The sequence below is a fragment of the Peromyscus eremicus genome, chromosome 3 (assembly GCF_949786415.1).
Source record: "Peromyscus eremicus chromosome 3, PerEre_H2_v1, whole genome shotgun sequence".
In the NCBI taxonomy this organism is placed as follows: domain Eukaryota; kingdom Metazoa; phylum Chordata; class Mammalia; order Rodentia; family Cricetidae; genus Peromyscus; species Peromyscus eremicus.
Genome location: NC_081418.1, coordinates 78,809,485 through 78,824,861, shown reverse-complemented (window position 1 = coordinate 78,824,861; position 15,377 = coordinate 78,809,485). Strand labels below are relative to the sequence as shown.

General features: G+C 40.5%; 1 protein-coding gene across 4 annotated transcripts in view; it reads left to right on the top strand.

Moving 5' to 3' along the window:
- Positions 1-5,442: 5,442 nt before the first annotated feature.
- The window catches only part of Hpgds (hematopoietic prostaglandin D synthase), a 33,973-nt gene continuing 24,038 nt past the window's right edge, over positions 5,443-15,377 (top strand). Inside the window, exons 1-3 of one of the 4 annotated variants that reach the window (XM_059257911.1) lie at positions 5,443-5,741; positions 6,031-6,098; positions 11,957-12,037. The gene's annotated coding sequence lies outside the window, so the exon portion shown is untranslated. Of the gene's footprint in view, positions 5,742-5,781; positions 6,099-11,956; positions 12,038-15,377 lie in introns of those variants that run through there. The other 3 variants (XM_059257908.1, XM_059257909.1, XM_059257907.1) reach the window with 3 other exon arrangements.

Genomic DNA, 15,377 nt, shown 5'->3' with positions numbered 1-15,377 from the left:
GAGGGCCCAGTATCAATGGCATAGCAGAAACCTCGAACCAGACCAATGACTCTTTGCAATAAACTCTTGAAAGTAAAGATATATAGATAAAAAGGTTTACTGCGTGATTCACTGTGTCACACTACAGCTTCCATAATGAGATTGTTTCCTCTATTATTCTTTTTTTCTTTTAAATTTTATTTTGTGAGGGGGCCTTGCAAGGGAAGATGTGGTGAATATGAAGGGACGAGGAAATGAATGGGATCGAGATGCACGATGAGAAGACACAAAGAAAAAAATAAAAGAAAGTTTAAAAAAAATGGGAAATGAAAATGAGCAGCGAATGCTCAAAAGTTGAGACACAGATGGCTGAAAAATATTTTTAAAGTGTTCAGTATCTTTAGCCATCAGGGGAATGCAAATCAAAACTACTTTGAGAGTTCATCTTAATTCTGTCAGAATGGCTAAGGAAAAAAAGAGGATGACAAGTGCTGTAGCAATGTGGGGAAGGGGAAACATTTCTTCACTGCTGGCGGATGTAAACTGGTGCAGGCATTATGAAAATCAGTATGCCATTGCTTCAAACAGCTAGCAATAGCTCTACAACAGGAGCCAGTTATGTTATTCTTGGGCGTATACCCAGAGTGTATTCTACTACAGAAATACTTTCTCATCCATGTTCAATGCTACTGTATTCACAATAGCCAGGAAATGGAAACAGCCTAGATATCCACCAATGGATGGATGAATAATAAATGTTTGGTACATTTACACAGTGGAGCCAGGCGGTGGTGGCGCACGCCTTTAATTCCAGCACTCAGGAGGCAGAGGCAGGCGGATCTCTGTGAGTTTGAGGCCAGCCTGGGCTACCAAGTGAGTTCCATAAAGGTGCAAAGCTACACAGAGAAACCCTGTCTAAAAAAAAAAAAAAAAAAAAAAAACTACTAAAATTCACAGGTAGAGTTAGAAATAGTTATTCTGAGTGAAGTAATCCAGATCCAAAAAGATAAAAATCACATGTTTTCTCTTATATAAGGATGTTAGCTTTGAATCTTTAGATTTTTCATTTGGAATATCCATAGAGGTCAGGAAATTATAAAGGGTCCAGGTAGGGGGCCTTTCCCAGGAAGAGAGATACAACACAGTGATATAAAGAGGAACAGAGAAACGATGGAACAGAAAGCATTAGATGGGGTGGAGAGATGGAAGGAAAAAATGTAGGTGAGAGTATGGGGAAGGATAGCTAACAATAAAGCCCTTCTGATGAAAGTCGTATGATATACTACTACTGCAGGTATCCTAGAACATAAACATACAAACGACATTTCCATAGGGTTACTCTGTGCCTGGACAGCAATGCCCCTACTAGACACCTTCAGCTAATAAATAGAAAGCCCAGTGCCAGGAATGAGTGGCTTCTATTTTAATAAATGGCCAGTGAGGTTCCACAGACGCCCAAATATTATAGACTATTGCCTTTTCTCCTGGTTACTTCCAGAACTTGAAGGGAAGACTCTGCTGCCGAAGACATCACATACTTGAGTCACAGGACATGGAGAAACCAAGCTGGAACTGACCTTGAGGCTTCATCCTTACTGGCTAGCTTCATGGTACTGGAAGGTGCTATGTATACTATCAGAAGAGAAAACAATTATAAATTTTATCCAGCTACAGACCTTGTGAGGTATGATAACTGGTAATATCTACCCACTGGCACAATAGCAGTGCAAGTGTCATGAGAGTAACCAACCACTTTTCTGACTGGCCTACCGCACCCATAACCGGCACCGTTATTAAGGAATCTGTAGCTAGATGGGTCATTGGCCCTAGTGGGGAACCTGTTTCTATCACTCTGCTAAAGGGACATAGCATTAAAGCAACTCCTAAGGACTTATTGTTATAGCCACAGATTAGTGCATCTCTCTGACCCCATCAGAGAAGCTTCTTTTTGCAGTAGTAATGACTAACACAGAGACCCACAACTAGTCAAGGTGGAGAGCATAAGAAACTGTGGAGTACTCAACCCTGAACAGGATAGGTGTATCACACTGCCTCTCCCAAGGTTCAAGGGAGAAGGGGCAGAAAGATCTGAGAGCCAGAGGTGGTGATTGACTTTAGCAGTGTTTTCTGGACATAAAAGGACACTTGCACATATGTACTCACAGTGACTGTGAAAGCATACCTGAGTGAGGTAACCAAACCCAGAAGGACAAACATGGTATGCACTCACTCACAAGTGGATACTAGATATAAAGCAAAGAACAATCAGACTGCAACCCACAGAACCAGGGAGGCTACATAGCAGGGGGGACCCTAGGATGACTGTGGCTTATAATAAGTTTTGGTTTTACTCAATCACTGGGCAAGCCTCAGTGAAACATTTCACTATTAGGATAAGAATTTGTACTGCATCAAGCTGGTAATAGAAAAATAAATAAATAAATAAAAATTTAAAAAATATTAAAAAAGAAGAAAAAAACTTGAAAAAAAAAGAGAAAAATGGCCAAAAAAATTCAAACCTATAAATAAGAAAATTATGAGTTGGGGCTGGCAAGGTAACATACAATTGTGGTTGTATAATTTGGCATGTAAATTATACTTCAATAAAGTTGCTTTAAAAAAAAAAAAAAAGATCTGCCTAAGCTCAGACCAGATTAACATCCTAGAATCGAAGGGAGAGGTAGTCACAAAGTTCTGCTCCTGGCTGGGGAGCTATTGGTAACTGATAGCTGCTAGAAAGAGTCAGTTTCTTCAAGGGGGAGGCTCCTGGTGAATAAACGTGCTCCAGTGAACGGTCACACAGCCAAGGATATATGGGTAGCACTAACTGAACTGGATGGGTTTTTTGTTGTTGTTGTTATTGTTTTGTTTTTGTTTTTTGTTTTTTGTTTTTCGAGATAGAGTTTCTCCATGTAGTTTTGGCGCCTGTCCTGGATCTCGCTCTGTAGACCAGGCTGGCCTCCGACTCACAGAGATCCGCCTGGCTCTGCCTCCCGAGTGCTGGGATTAACGGCGTGCGTCACCGCTCTCCAGCCTGGATGGGTTTCAAAACAAACCAGGACACAGAGCTCAGTGGGTATGTAATGCAAAGTGGATCTGGGAGGAGCTGAGGGACAGGTGAATAGGTTCAAAATATAGTGTATGAAATTGTCAAAGAACTAATAAAAATTTACTTTAAAATAAATTCTGGGAAGATAATTGAAGCTTTCCAAAATCCACTTTAAATTTCTATCTAAAGAACCACTGTACCTGTAAATGATAAATGGATACTATGCTGGGGATTATCAAGGTGAGTGAATATTCATCTATTGATTTAAGTATTTTGTCTGGCCACTTAACTTTAGGCTAAAGACAGCCTGAGGGCCTGTCCTCTCGGTCTCCGGAACCGGTGTCTCTTTACCTTGGTTTTCAGTCACTGTCTTGGAGGAGAAGGGTTGGTGTTTTCTGGAAACTGTCTGAGTAGGACAGCAGCCAGTGACACCCACGTCCATAGGCCAAGCCTTCGATTTTCAGACTCATCTCTTTGAGGGGCCCAGGACAGGGTTAAGCCAGAGATTATACTCATTGTCTAGTCTTTCCTTCCACAGAGCATGAGGAAGTGATATAGAAGTGACATGAGCTGATCCTGGTACAATCTTGAAAAATAAGTTAGCTCATTCTACCTCAGTATTTATAGTTTCCTATTCTTAAAAAAAAAAAAAAAAAAAAAAAAGAATCAACATGAAATAAATCGTGTAAGTTAGAATGAGGCATCTGGGTAATTCTGCATCCCATAAATGATACTTTAACAAGCTCTGGTCAGTTGTGTACCTTACTCAAAGGATGTGCGCGAGGCTCTAGGGAGATGATGGGCTAACACAGGCCAGGACTGTGTTCAGTCTCTGGCCCACAGGGTGCACTCAATAATATTTCAGCAAATTTATAGAACTTTTATTTGCAGACATTTGAAAATCCTCTTTCAGCCGAAAGGTTGGGGAACAAAGCAGTTACACTGTTTTTTTTTTTAATTTAATTTAATTTTATTTTACAATACAATTCAGTTCTACATATCAGCCACGGATTCCCTTGTTCTCCCCCCTCCCGCACCCCTCACCTTCCCCCCAGCTCACCCCCCATTCCCATCTCCTCCGGGGCAAAGCCTTCCCCCGAGGATTGAGATCAACCTGGTAGACTCAGTCCAGGCAGGTCCAGTCCCCTCCTCCCAGGCCGAGCCAAGCAACCCTGCATAAGCCCCAGGTTTCAAACAGCCAACTCATGCAATGAGCACAAGACCTGGTCCCACTGCCTGGGTGCCTCCCAAACAGATCAAGCCAATCAACTGTCTCACCCATTCAGAGGGCCTGATCCAGTTGGGGGCCCCTCAGCCATTGGTTCATAGTTCATGTGTTTCCATTCGTTTGGCTGTTTGTCCCTGTGCTTTATCCAACCTTGGTCTCAACAATTCTTAATTATATCATTCTTTGCAGTGTCTGAAAAGACAGGCAAGAAAATAGCGTTATCACTCCTGGAAATCTGGAAAAATAAACACTAAGTCTTTTTCCATGCATTTGGCCACTCAGATAGTTTAGAAACATAGACAAACACAGTTGGCTTTGCTGCCCACTCCAACCCCAGTTTAAATACTTCGTTAGGCAGATCTTCAGTTTCCTAAGTAACTGATTATGATAAGAATCTAAATAAAAGGTACCCAGGCTGGTTAAGGAAGCGTCATGAACTTCCCTTCCTAGCAACTCATTAACCACAAATGGAGGAACAGGTGGATTTAAACACTTCCTCTTTATCAAAATAAAGGGGAACTGATGTGTGGGCTGATTTTAAATCCTACTCAGTAAAACACAACCCCCACAAAACATTGTTGATCTTATCTGGCCACAACCCCACCGTCATTCACTTTGCAGCTGATTTTACATCTTTTTCAGTGGGAGCCTTTATCCCAGTGTCCATTAGCCTCGCCCCAGACAGTGTCCTTTAGCTTCTTTTCACGGGTGGGAAAGGAGCTGTACTTGTGTCTTCTTAACCTTTTTACAAGTTAATATTTATATTATTCTCATTTATTTACCACTACAGTTTTGTTGTTGTTTTTGTTTTTCCTCAAAGTAAAAGGCGCTCTTTGGAAATGGACCTTACTACCTGGTTGATAAGTTGCCTCTGGATATGATTTTTCTGGAAAGTGAAAAACGGGTTGTCATTACCATGTTTCATGGATAATTTGTAGACTCCATAATGCACAGGCAGATCTTTTATTGAACATTCTCACTGAACTGTGCTAACATCATCAGTGAAATTAAATTTGTGTTAAATTTTAAAGCCAATAGGTATGTGTTAACTGGCAGACACAGGCACTCTTCACAGAGTGTTTGCATCTTGCACACCGGGATTCTTTCAAACAATGGACCTCTTCCCGGAAACCAGTGTAAACAGAACTCAAGCAGCTATGCAAATGCAGTCCCTGGGACAGTGTGACATGTGCAGAAACACACATTAAGAGCACTCAGTCATCCCATAGAGATGAGTGTCTATGACATGCCCAACAGTCCTGGAGAAACGGGAGACAGCAGAAGAGGGAAGAGCAAGGCACTGAATGCTACAGACACTACTTTTATGGAGGGAGTGGGCAAACAAACAAAATGCACCTCTCTGTCAGAAACCACGAGGAAGAACGTACAATTGAGCAAAGGGCGAGCGTGCTGGAGGTGGGCACTGGCGAGAGGCACAGAACAAAGGATTCTCCAGGGAGACTGGGAACTGAAGAAGGAAGACACGTAAGCGAATGTGACTGGACTTGTTCCCGAATTCCCCAGAAGCCTGTGCTGTAAGACTAAGAATAAAGAGCGTGTAGCAATCTGTACACACAAGCACCTGTGACATTACTCTCTATACAAATATGTTGGATTTATTCACAGGGAGCTCATGAAATTAAGGTAAAAGCCACACAGAAGCCTTTCCAGGCCAATCTGTTGGACACGTGCATTTCATGTGAGAAATGAAGGGAGGCTTGGGGCGGAGGAAGTAGCCTCTTGCTGTCTTGTGACTATCACTTACTCATCATAGAAACCACAGTGCAGACACAAGCCGAGACAGAGACAGGGTACAAGAAAGTGACACCATTGTCTTCATAGGTAAGTGGTGAGAATTCTGCATTCTTTTGGTTTGAATCTTCCCCTGTCTTCCCCACTTGGGACTGTTGTGTGCTCTGTCTGCTCCATCTTATAGCATCAGCTCACCCTGAGCTTGTTTACGTTCATGATCATATGGAAACCAAATGACAATCTGTAAGGAGGTTTTTAAAATTCCTAAAATATTATCACAGTTGGAGGAAAAAATACCCTATCTTGATCAGAGTTCTAACTTCTTCAGAACTCTCCCGGGTGATTTTCCTTAGTGTATAAAGCAATATAAAATTTCATTTATGGTCCTTTTTTTTTTTTAAATTCAGGGGTTTGATTTGTATCACATTCTATTTCTTTACGGCATAGTTTGTTGAAATGTGTTCATGCTCATCTAAGAATTATCTTCTCTCACCGTTTGGCTTTAAAAATACTTTAAGGAGAAAAAAAAAAAAAAGCTTAAGGGATTTGCCTCAGTTCAGAAATTTGAGCTAAAAGCTCCTAAAGAGCAGTTTAGTTAACCCTCATGCACAGATGTTAATGGAAGACAAGCCTCTAAAATAGTATTTAGTGTTTTTTTTTTTATTTTAAAAAAATAGAAATACCAACTTACTGGCTCAAAATTAAACATCCAGTGTTTGAAATCGGCAACTTAGTTAATAAGGCTTCTTCTATTTCTCTCTTGATCTAAACTTTTCGGTCTAATCTCATAAATTTCCCAGATCTGAACTAAAAAGCAGCCCCCCTTCCCCCCCCACCCCCCCACCCCGCCCCCGCCGAGCTCTATGAAATGAGGGAAGTCAGTGTACTCTCCATCCCCTGTTGTTAGGGGGAAATAGCTGGATGCCAACATTACAAGAAGTTTGTCTCCTGTGGACAGTAGCCCCTCAGTGGCTCTCTGCACCCAGCTTCTGCATTGTAAAATACCAGAGTTTACACGAGCGAGGTGCAAACACTGGGCTGTGTCCACTGCACTGGATGGGTTGGTGGTGGGGTTAAAACACACTACAAAGGGACTATTGGAAAGACCATGGATGCTTTCAGTTGTGCACTTCAGACTCACGTTATTGTAGAATTGCTGGACATGTGTAAAGAACTTGGCAGGAAGCCCCAAGTGTCTTTGAGTTCCAAATGTCTTTTATTGAAATGTGAGAGCTCAGTTAGGCCCTTGTTGTTAAACAAATTCTAAAATTGCCTTTGCAATTGACCATCTGTGGTGGAATCATGGCCAAGACGCAGAATTTTGTAAAGATCCCAATGGAGAAGACTATCATGCTGAAGACAGAACCATAGAAGGTGTAAAGGCCAAGATCCAGGATAAGGAAGGCATTCCTCCCAATCAGCAAAAGCTCTTGTAACCAGATGGAAGATGGTGGGACTTTGTCTGACTACAACATTCAAAAACAGTCCACCCTTCATCTTGTGTTGAGACTTCTGGCCGTGTTAAGACATGGAGGAAGTCTCACACCACTCCCAAGAAGAGCAAGAGTAAGAGAAAGCAGGTTAAGCTGATTGTCATGAAGTACTAGAATGTGATAAAAAATGACGAGATCATCACCTATGTCGAGAGCTGAATGCTGGCCTGGAGTTGCCATGGCCACCACTTTGACAGACATTCCTGTGGCAAGTGCTGTCTCATTGCCTGCTTCAGAAAGCCAGGAGGCTGGGCAGAAAAAGGGAGACTGGAAAAAAAATACAAAATTATTAATGCTCTGATTTGTAAGTTTTCTACCCTTTAAAACAATTCCAAAAGTGTCCTCCCCTTTTTATATGATGAAACCTTTATTAAGATGTTTAAAGTAGCAGTTTAATATTAACCTCTTTCTGCCTGATAGTGGACTTTGGATTTCTATTATCTTTCTGGCATACAGATTAAATATATTATACTATATTTTAACTGTATTCTTTTAGTCAAAGTAAGACACCCACCTATTCAAGTTGAAATGATTTTACCATAATTCACATTCTATGAATAATCACATTAAAACCACCACTGTCTTGACTGCTTCTGTATTTTTCTTACAATCAGCTAAAAATATCAGGATCATAAAGTAAAAATAGCTATGAACCTAATAGAATGGAAGTATACAAGACGGAGTGCTTCTAAAAATTCTATTAACCATATGAAATATTGTTTCCTAACAAGTTTAGCAAATACTAAGAATTTAACCTTTACATTGACTAGAAATCCATGTAAGTTTGTAACTGGAAGCTTTACCCAGGGCCTCTACTTCTCAGTCATGTGCTGAGGAAATGTGCATGTTGTTTTCCAAATACCTATCTACTCAATCAGGAACTTTACATGGCTTCCCTTGGAGTGTTAAGAAAGTAGATAAACTTCTTCTTACTTTCTCTTCTCTTCAGAGAGTTAATGCCATTTTCCCTATGTGAAGTACTTACAGCAGCATGGGATCAGAAAGTTCAGAAATGAACCCACCAGGAAAAACAAGCCCAGCACAATGCCAGAGGTCTCAGGCTCTGTCCAAATCAGGTTTAACCAAATCACAGCCAAATAACCTGAGCGGCGTTTTGGTTTGTTTGTTTAGTTTGTTGGGGTAAAGTCTCTCTATGTAGTCCTGGCTCTTCTAGAACTTATGTAGATCATGTTGGCCTAGAACTCACAGAAATCTGTCTGCTTCTGCTTACTGAGGGTTGAGATTAAAAATCTGTCTGCCCAGTTGCGTAGCTTGATCTGCTTAAGGGGCCCCCTGGCAGTAAGATCAAGATCCATCCCTGGTGCATGAGCTAGCTTTTTGGAACCCACTACCTATGGTGGGACACCTTGCACAGCCTTGATGCAGGGGGAGGGGCTTGGATCTGCTTCAACTGAATATACCAGGCTTTGCTGACTCCCCATGGGAGGCCTTACCTTTTCAGAGGAGGGAATGGGGGGGGGTTTGTGGGGGAGAAGGCTGGGGGGAGGTAGGAGGAGAGGAGAAAAGGGGATCTGTGATTGGCATGTAAAATGAATAAAACATTTCTTAATAAAAAATAAAGTAAAAGATTATAAGCTTGGCCATGATAAAAAAAATAAATGACATAAAATAAATAAATAAATATCTGTTTGCCTTTGCCTACTGACTGTTGAGATTAAAGGTATGTGCCACCACACCCAGCTAGGTGGCATTTCTTGTGTGAGGCAAATTAGAGTTTAATTATATGTATTTCTTTGGTCTTGCCCCTTTATGTCTCCATTGAAATGTGATGTTCGTATATGAGCAGTTTCCTTTTGAGGCATTCTATCTTTAGACTTGGACAAACACCACATCACCTTATTTACAAGGCATTTTCCACAAGCCCCACTGCCTGCAAGGTGAGGTTCTCCCCAGCTCTTTTACTTTTAGCTACTTTGGTCCTTAACAGAGGACCTTGACATTTGAAGTTTACAACCAAGTTTACCTACAGATCTGTCTTGATGGGGTCCAGCCCCTAGATAGCCTTCTCCCAGAGTTCCAGAAGAGACACTACCAGCAGCGGATTAATCTGAAGGATTCTCTAATAAATTTTCGTACACAAAACTCTTTAGTTCATTCACTTTATTCTTTTGAGTCAGTTCTCTCTCTACATGGCTTCTATTTTGCTCTCTTACTTAGCTCCTTTCTTGCCTAATTTCTCTCTGCAATTATATGCTGTTCCCTGTAAGTGCTATCTTAATTCCTTCATCTAGTTCTGCCCCATGTAGGTTCTCATCCATCTAGTTCTTTGCCATCTAGCTCCTCTCCCATCTCCCTCTTTCTCATCTTATTCTTCCGCACCTTGTTCTTCCCCATCTGGTTCTTCCTCATCTTCCATCTCATTCCTCTAGTACTCTCTTCTAGTCCTCCAATCTAGTTCTCCTCACGTCTCTGAGGTTTACAGTTATATACCCATGCAGTAGCAATGCTCTGGCTAAGGCAAGGTCACCAGGCTTGAAATTCCTCAGGGTCAAAAGGAGGGGCAATAAGATCCACACAAAAGAGTAGTAAATGTCAGCCATCATCTGGAAGTGACTAATGGGGAAATGAATCAACAAAGGGTTAAATTCAGTTAATATCTAAGAAAAGGAAATTTATGTGCTCAAACTCTATTCTTGGAAGTGGTTAGTTAAAGTGTTAGGAGTCTATCAGTGACGAGTGAAAATAAAACTGCCTTCTTTCCCTTTGGTCCCTTATCTGTCCAAGCTATCTTGGCTGCTGCTGTTTTCTGGCAGGGTGGGGGAGTGCACTTGGTGACTAGGCAGCCTGAGTCACAGCTTGATGTACCTGTAAGTAGAAACCCTTTAGTTCTGAGTTCATTGTTAAAAGTAGATCTAAAACTAGAGATAAAACTTTGGAAAGGGGGAGGTTAAGCTTAATTAGCACATCTACGAGGCCCCCTCAAGCAGCTAGTCTGGATGCTCAAGTCTGTTCTTAGAGAGTCTGTGAGATATCTCAGATAAGATATTTTCCTCCATCCAGGGATGGACCTGGCCAGATGCTGCTAATGGCGATAATTACAGAAAGAACTGAAATTAGGGATTTTGACTGTGTCTGTTGGAGCACAGTTGGAGAAAGTTACACAAATAATTTAATTGTATAGGGGAAATTGTGCCCTATGAATGATGGAAAAGCTACAATAGCACATGTGAAATTCATAGCAAGAAACGGCTAATATTCAAAAGCTAGTATCACCAAGACTCCTTGAGGCTTGGCTTTATCCTCTGGAAGAGTTCTTAACTCTTCTGGGTATAACTTTGTCATAATCAGCTGAATTCTTACTTCATATATTTTTTTTGTAGCCGGAAGCAACTTTTGAATGAAGATAGCAGTCATCTTTTCCTTGATCTTCCTCACATTATTTATTGCCATCTTATTTTACTAAGTTAACTGGTCTGCTCAGGGTTGGGAATGTAATAAGTATGGCTGTTGTTGACAATAGAAAAACTGGGTTTCTTTGGGTTTGGTTATTGTTGCTTTTGTTTTATGTTTCTCTTCTTTTTCTTCTTCTTCTTCTTCTTCTTCTTCTTCTTCTTCTTCTTCTTCTCCTCCTCCTCCTCCTCCTCCTCCTCCTCCTCCTCCTCCTCCTACTCCTACTCCTCCTCCTCCTTCTCCTCCTCCTCCTCTTTCTTCTTCTTCTTTTGGTGTGGGACAGGTCACAAGGGTAGGGGACAGACCTGGGAGGACTGGGAAGTGGATATGATTGGGGTACATTTTATGAAATTCCCCAATAATCAATAAAAATATTAGGTTGGAAAAAATTCTAGAATAAAACAGCAAAAAAAAAAAAGTAAAAGAAAGAAAAGAAAAGAAACTGAGTCTATTGGTTCACATTCATGTGGAATTTGCTCTAAATTTTCAGACAAGACTCTTCATGGGGTCCTGGAACTTTTTCCCAATTCCTGGTATGTTAAGGAGTTTTTAATTTTTTTCTTCTTCAGAGTTTTGATCACGACGGAATGGTAATGTTTAATGTCTTTTAAAAGGATTTATTTTTATTATTTGTAGTTATGTGTATGTGTGTGGGTATGTGCACGTGATTGCAGGTGCCCTCAAATGTCAAAAGGCATCAGATCCTCTGGAGCTGAAATTGTGAGTCACATGGTGTAGATGAGGGTAACTGAACCTGGGTCCTCTGCACGAGCAATATGGCCCAGAGCCATCCATCACGTTTAGCCTTGGCTGAGGTTACAGTGTGGCTTGCTTTGGCCTGTCTGAGCAGTCTGTCCCACGAAAGGACATCTAACTAGAACATTGTGATGTGGCTGTCAATCCATTTGTCACAGAATTTCTGTCTATTCATAGTCTACCAACTTTCAGTAACTAATATGTATGATGTTGAAATGTGTGCTAATGAAATGATCTGGAATTTTCTTCTAAATTGCTGCCTTTTCCCCAATTTTCTCTTCTCTAAAGTTCCTGGAAGATAAGGACTGCCTTTGCCTTTGTGAGTCAGGAAACTTTACCTGTGAAGCCACGACAGTAACTAATTGCCAAGTCAGTATTCATTTCTACTTTTTTTTTTTAAATTTGGTTAGTTACCTTACCCAGTTCTGAAGTTTTCCCTTGAAGTGTTGGACTGTAGTGTTAGCTTGAGGCTTTTAAATTATGTTACTGCTAGTATGACCCTTCTGTTGGCAATATTTTTTTGCTATAGTTTGTCATTTTGTTTTTGAGCTTGATCTTTTTTTTTAACTTTTCTTTTTATATTTCAATTTTTCATTTCTTTGTGCTGGCAGCAGGATGATTTCTCAAATGACATGATCTTGAGGACCTGAGCCCAGTGAAATCATCTAAATTTGGGTCATGCCCTTCACTATGGGAAAGAACTCTGTGGTTCCCCCTCCCTCATGTTCATGTCTTCAGAGCTCATACTGTATGGGGACTTCTGGTTCAATTAATTTACTCTTTGACAATTTCATCCATGTCTGTAATAGCTTCAAGTCACACTCACCCCACCTCTTTCTCAGCAAGCCCCTTCCTGGGAACAAGCCTCCACTCTCCTGTGTCTTTGTGTCACTTTGTCCTTGTTCTGTGACTCACTGACCTCCATCTGGGTGTCCCATGGACAAGGATGTGGAGCTAGCTACTGGAACCCAATACTACACCACGGAAGACAATGACTGTCCCTACAGCAACTGTGAACTCTAGGAGGGACTGGACTCCTTGAGTTCCATTGCATGGGGGCTTTTAGGTAATGTTTTCTACATAATTCTATAGGTAAAGAAACTGAAGCCAGAAAGAGAGAAGAGCCCAAGGTCACTGAGATCGTACATGGCAGGGGTAACTCCCCCACTGTCTCCTGCTCTCTCACAACTGGCCTTGCACCTCGGTGCATCTGGTCAGACACATCCTACCTTTGACCTTGGAATGGGATTATGGCCACAGAGATGAACTGCTTAGTGAAGAGACGCCAAAAAAAAAAAAAAAGAAAAAAAAAGAAAAAAAAAGAAAAAAAAAGAAAAAAAGAAAAAGAAAAAGTCTAGATTGGGCACTAAAACTTCTCTTAGTGTTTATTGTGAAATTTCTTTCAATATTTTGTTGCTCGTAGACATATTTGCTTGGAATTCCTTATTTTTGTGCAAAGCCGTATTAAATATATTAAATATTTTAGAGTCAGTAATTGTTTCCAACGGCATTTATCTTGACCTGTTTTTTTAATGTTGCAAAAATACATATATCTAACCTAAAAGGGCAAGCCTACAAGTTGGGAATTTTGCACCTGTAGAACAAAAAACTTTTCCTTGTAGCAGAATGAAATTACACAAGAACTGAGGAATGTGATGTGTAAGCACAGCTTCTTCAATGTCACAACTGTTGAAAGAATGTTCCAGAGGAAAAGATAAGCTTTTGTCAGACATGCTTGTATCTCCAAATCTCATACTGAATAATATGTCTCCAGAGAAATATAGACAGCTAGAGAATTTAACAGTGTCCTTTGAGTGAGCTACAATATAAAGTAGCATAACCACATACCAATAATAAAACAATCCCTTTGTGCAGAATGAACAAGGTGGTCACTGACATTTGTGGACATTTGACTGAAAAAAGTTACGTATTTAATTTTTAATGCAACGGATATATGTGTCTCACATATATACAATGTATAGAAGGATAAATAATTGTTTTTTGTGATGTAGAGACTGATACATGATAACCAAATTTGTTATATATGATAAAAAGCTCTTCAATGCAAAACTACAACTAGGAATAACAGTTTCACAGTAAGGGTTATTTTGCTTTTTTCATATTTAAAATAAATACATCAAGGAATTATAACAAATTTGTTTTCATTTTCTAGTAAAAATTGTAATTTCATAATGTATATTTCTAAAAGATCTTTATTACTTTACATTTTTAATTAGTGTGCACGTGTGCGTGTGTGTGTGTGTGTGTGTGTGTGTGTGTGTGTGTGTGTGTGTACACATAATGCGTGTGTGCCATGGTGCATGTGTGGAAGAACTGGTCATTATGGAGTCAGTTCCCTCCTTTCACATTTATGACTGTTCTGGAAACAGAACTCAGGTGACCAGGCTTAGAAGGCAAGCAAGCTTACTGGCTTTGGGGGGAATTATCTCTCTCTCCATCTTGTTTCTGAGGCAGGGTCTCTCTTGTTATTTCTTCCACTGTGTTGCATTCACTAAGCTTTAGGCCCATTCTCCTGTCTCTGCCCACACTTGACCATAGCAGTGCTGGAGCTAGGATTACAGACATGAGCCGCCATATCTGACTTTTTTACATGGGTTCCATGTATTAAACTCAGGTCATCAGGTCTACACAGCACATGCATTTACCCACTGAGTCATTTCTCCAGCCCAGAAAATAAACCATTTTAATTCACCACTTTAACTATTTTATAACATAGTTCTTTATTGATTCTTTATCATGCACCCCAATTCTGATCACCTCCCAGCCCCTCCATATCCCCCCCCCCGCAAAAAGGTTAATTCAAGACAAAACAAAAAACAAACAGACAAAAAAACTACCTCACCTCCATCTTTCCAAAAGCTCTTCATTCATCTTTGTGGCATTGGAAGCTGCACTGTGTGATGCAGTATACTCTTTTGTCCAATCAGCCCCACCCACAAAATTCTGATTGGTCTGGTTCAAAGCCTCTGGCACACCATCATCACTGGACCCTCACTGTAATTCACCACTTTAAATAAACAATTTTCATGTACCTGCTACAATTATTGCATCAGAATGTGGTAGCCAATGATTGTTCTTGTCTACAATATGAGAGATTAAGGTAATTATTAATACTAGTAACAGTTTAGTATTATACGAAGAATTTTATCTATACAATTCTTACCGTCCAAATCTATATCAATACCTATATTTTTAAGTAGACTTTGAAATTCAGGGAACCTCTATAAACTAGCCCAAAGACACAGAGTACCTGAGTAGAAGTCAATTTCAAGTGAAAACGTCTGTCAGTTGCTCAGTCATTATATCATCGCATGCATTCCACAGCTATATTTGTTGAATGTAAGTCACTAAAATTTTATGAGTTTCTTGTAGTCTCACCTTGAGTGTTTACAAAATGGCACAGCCATCCCCTAGGGGAACAGTGAAAAGTCATAGAGCCAGCATAGCTGCTTGAGAAAGTTCCAGCAAAGCTGAGCCACATGCTACAATTGTTGACCTGGTGCTCTTCACTCTCAGTTTGAATCTCTGTGTGTTACACTCTTGGTGGGGGGGGGGGGGCTATTAGCGTGATGATTTATCCATGTCTTTTCTGAGAAAATTGTTTCTGTGTACCCCTGAAGAAGTCCTGAACACACTACCCTCTGCATTCAGGGACTTAACCTTAGTTGACTCTACTTAGGGGTCTTCT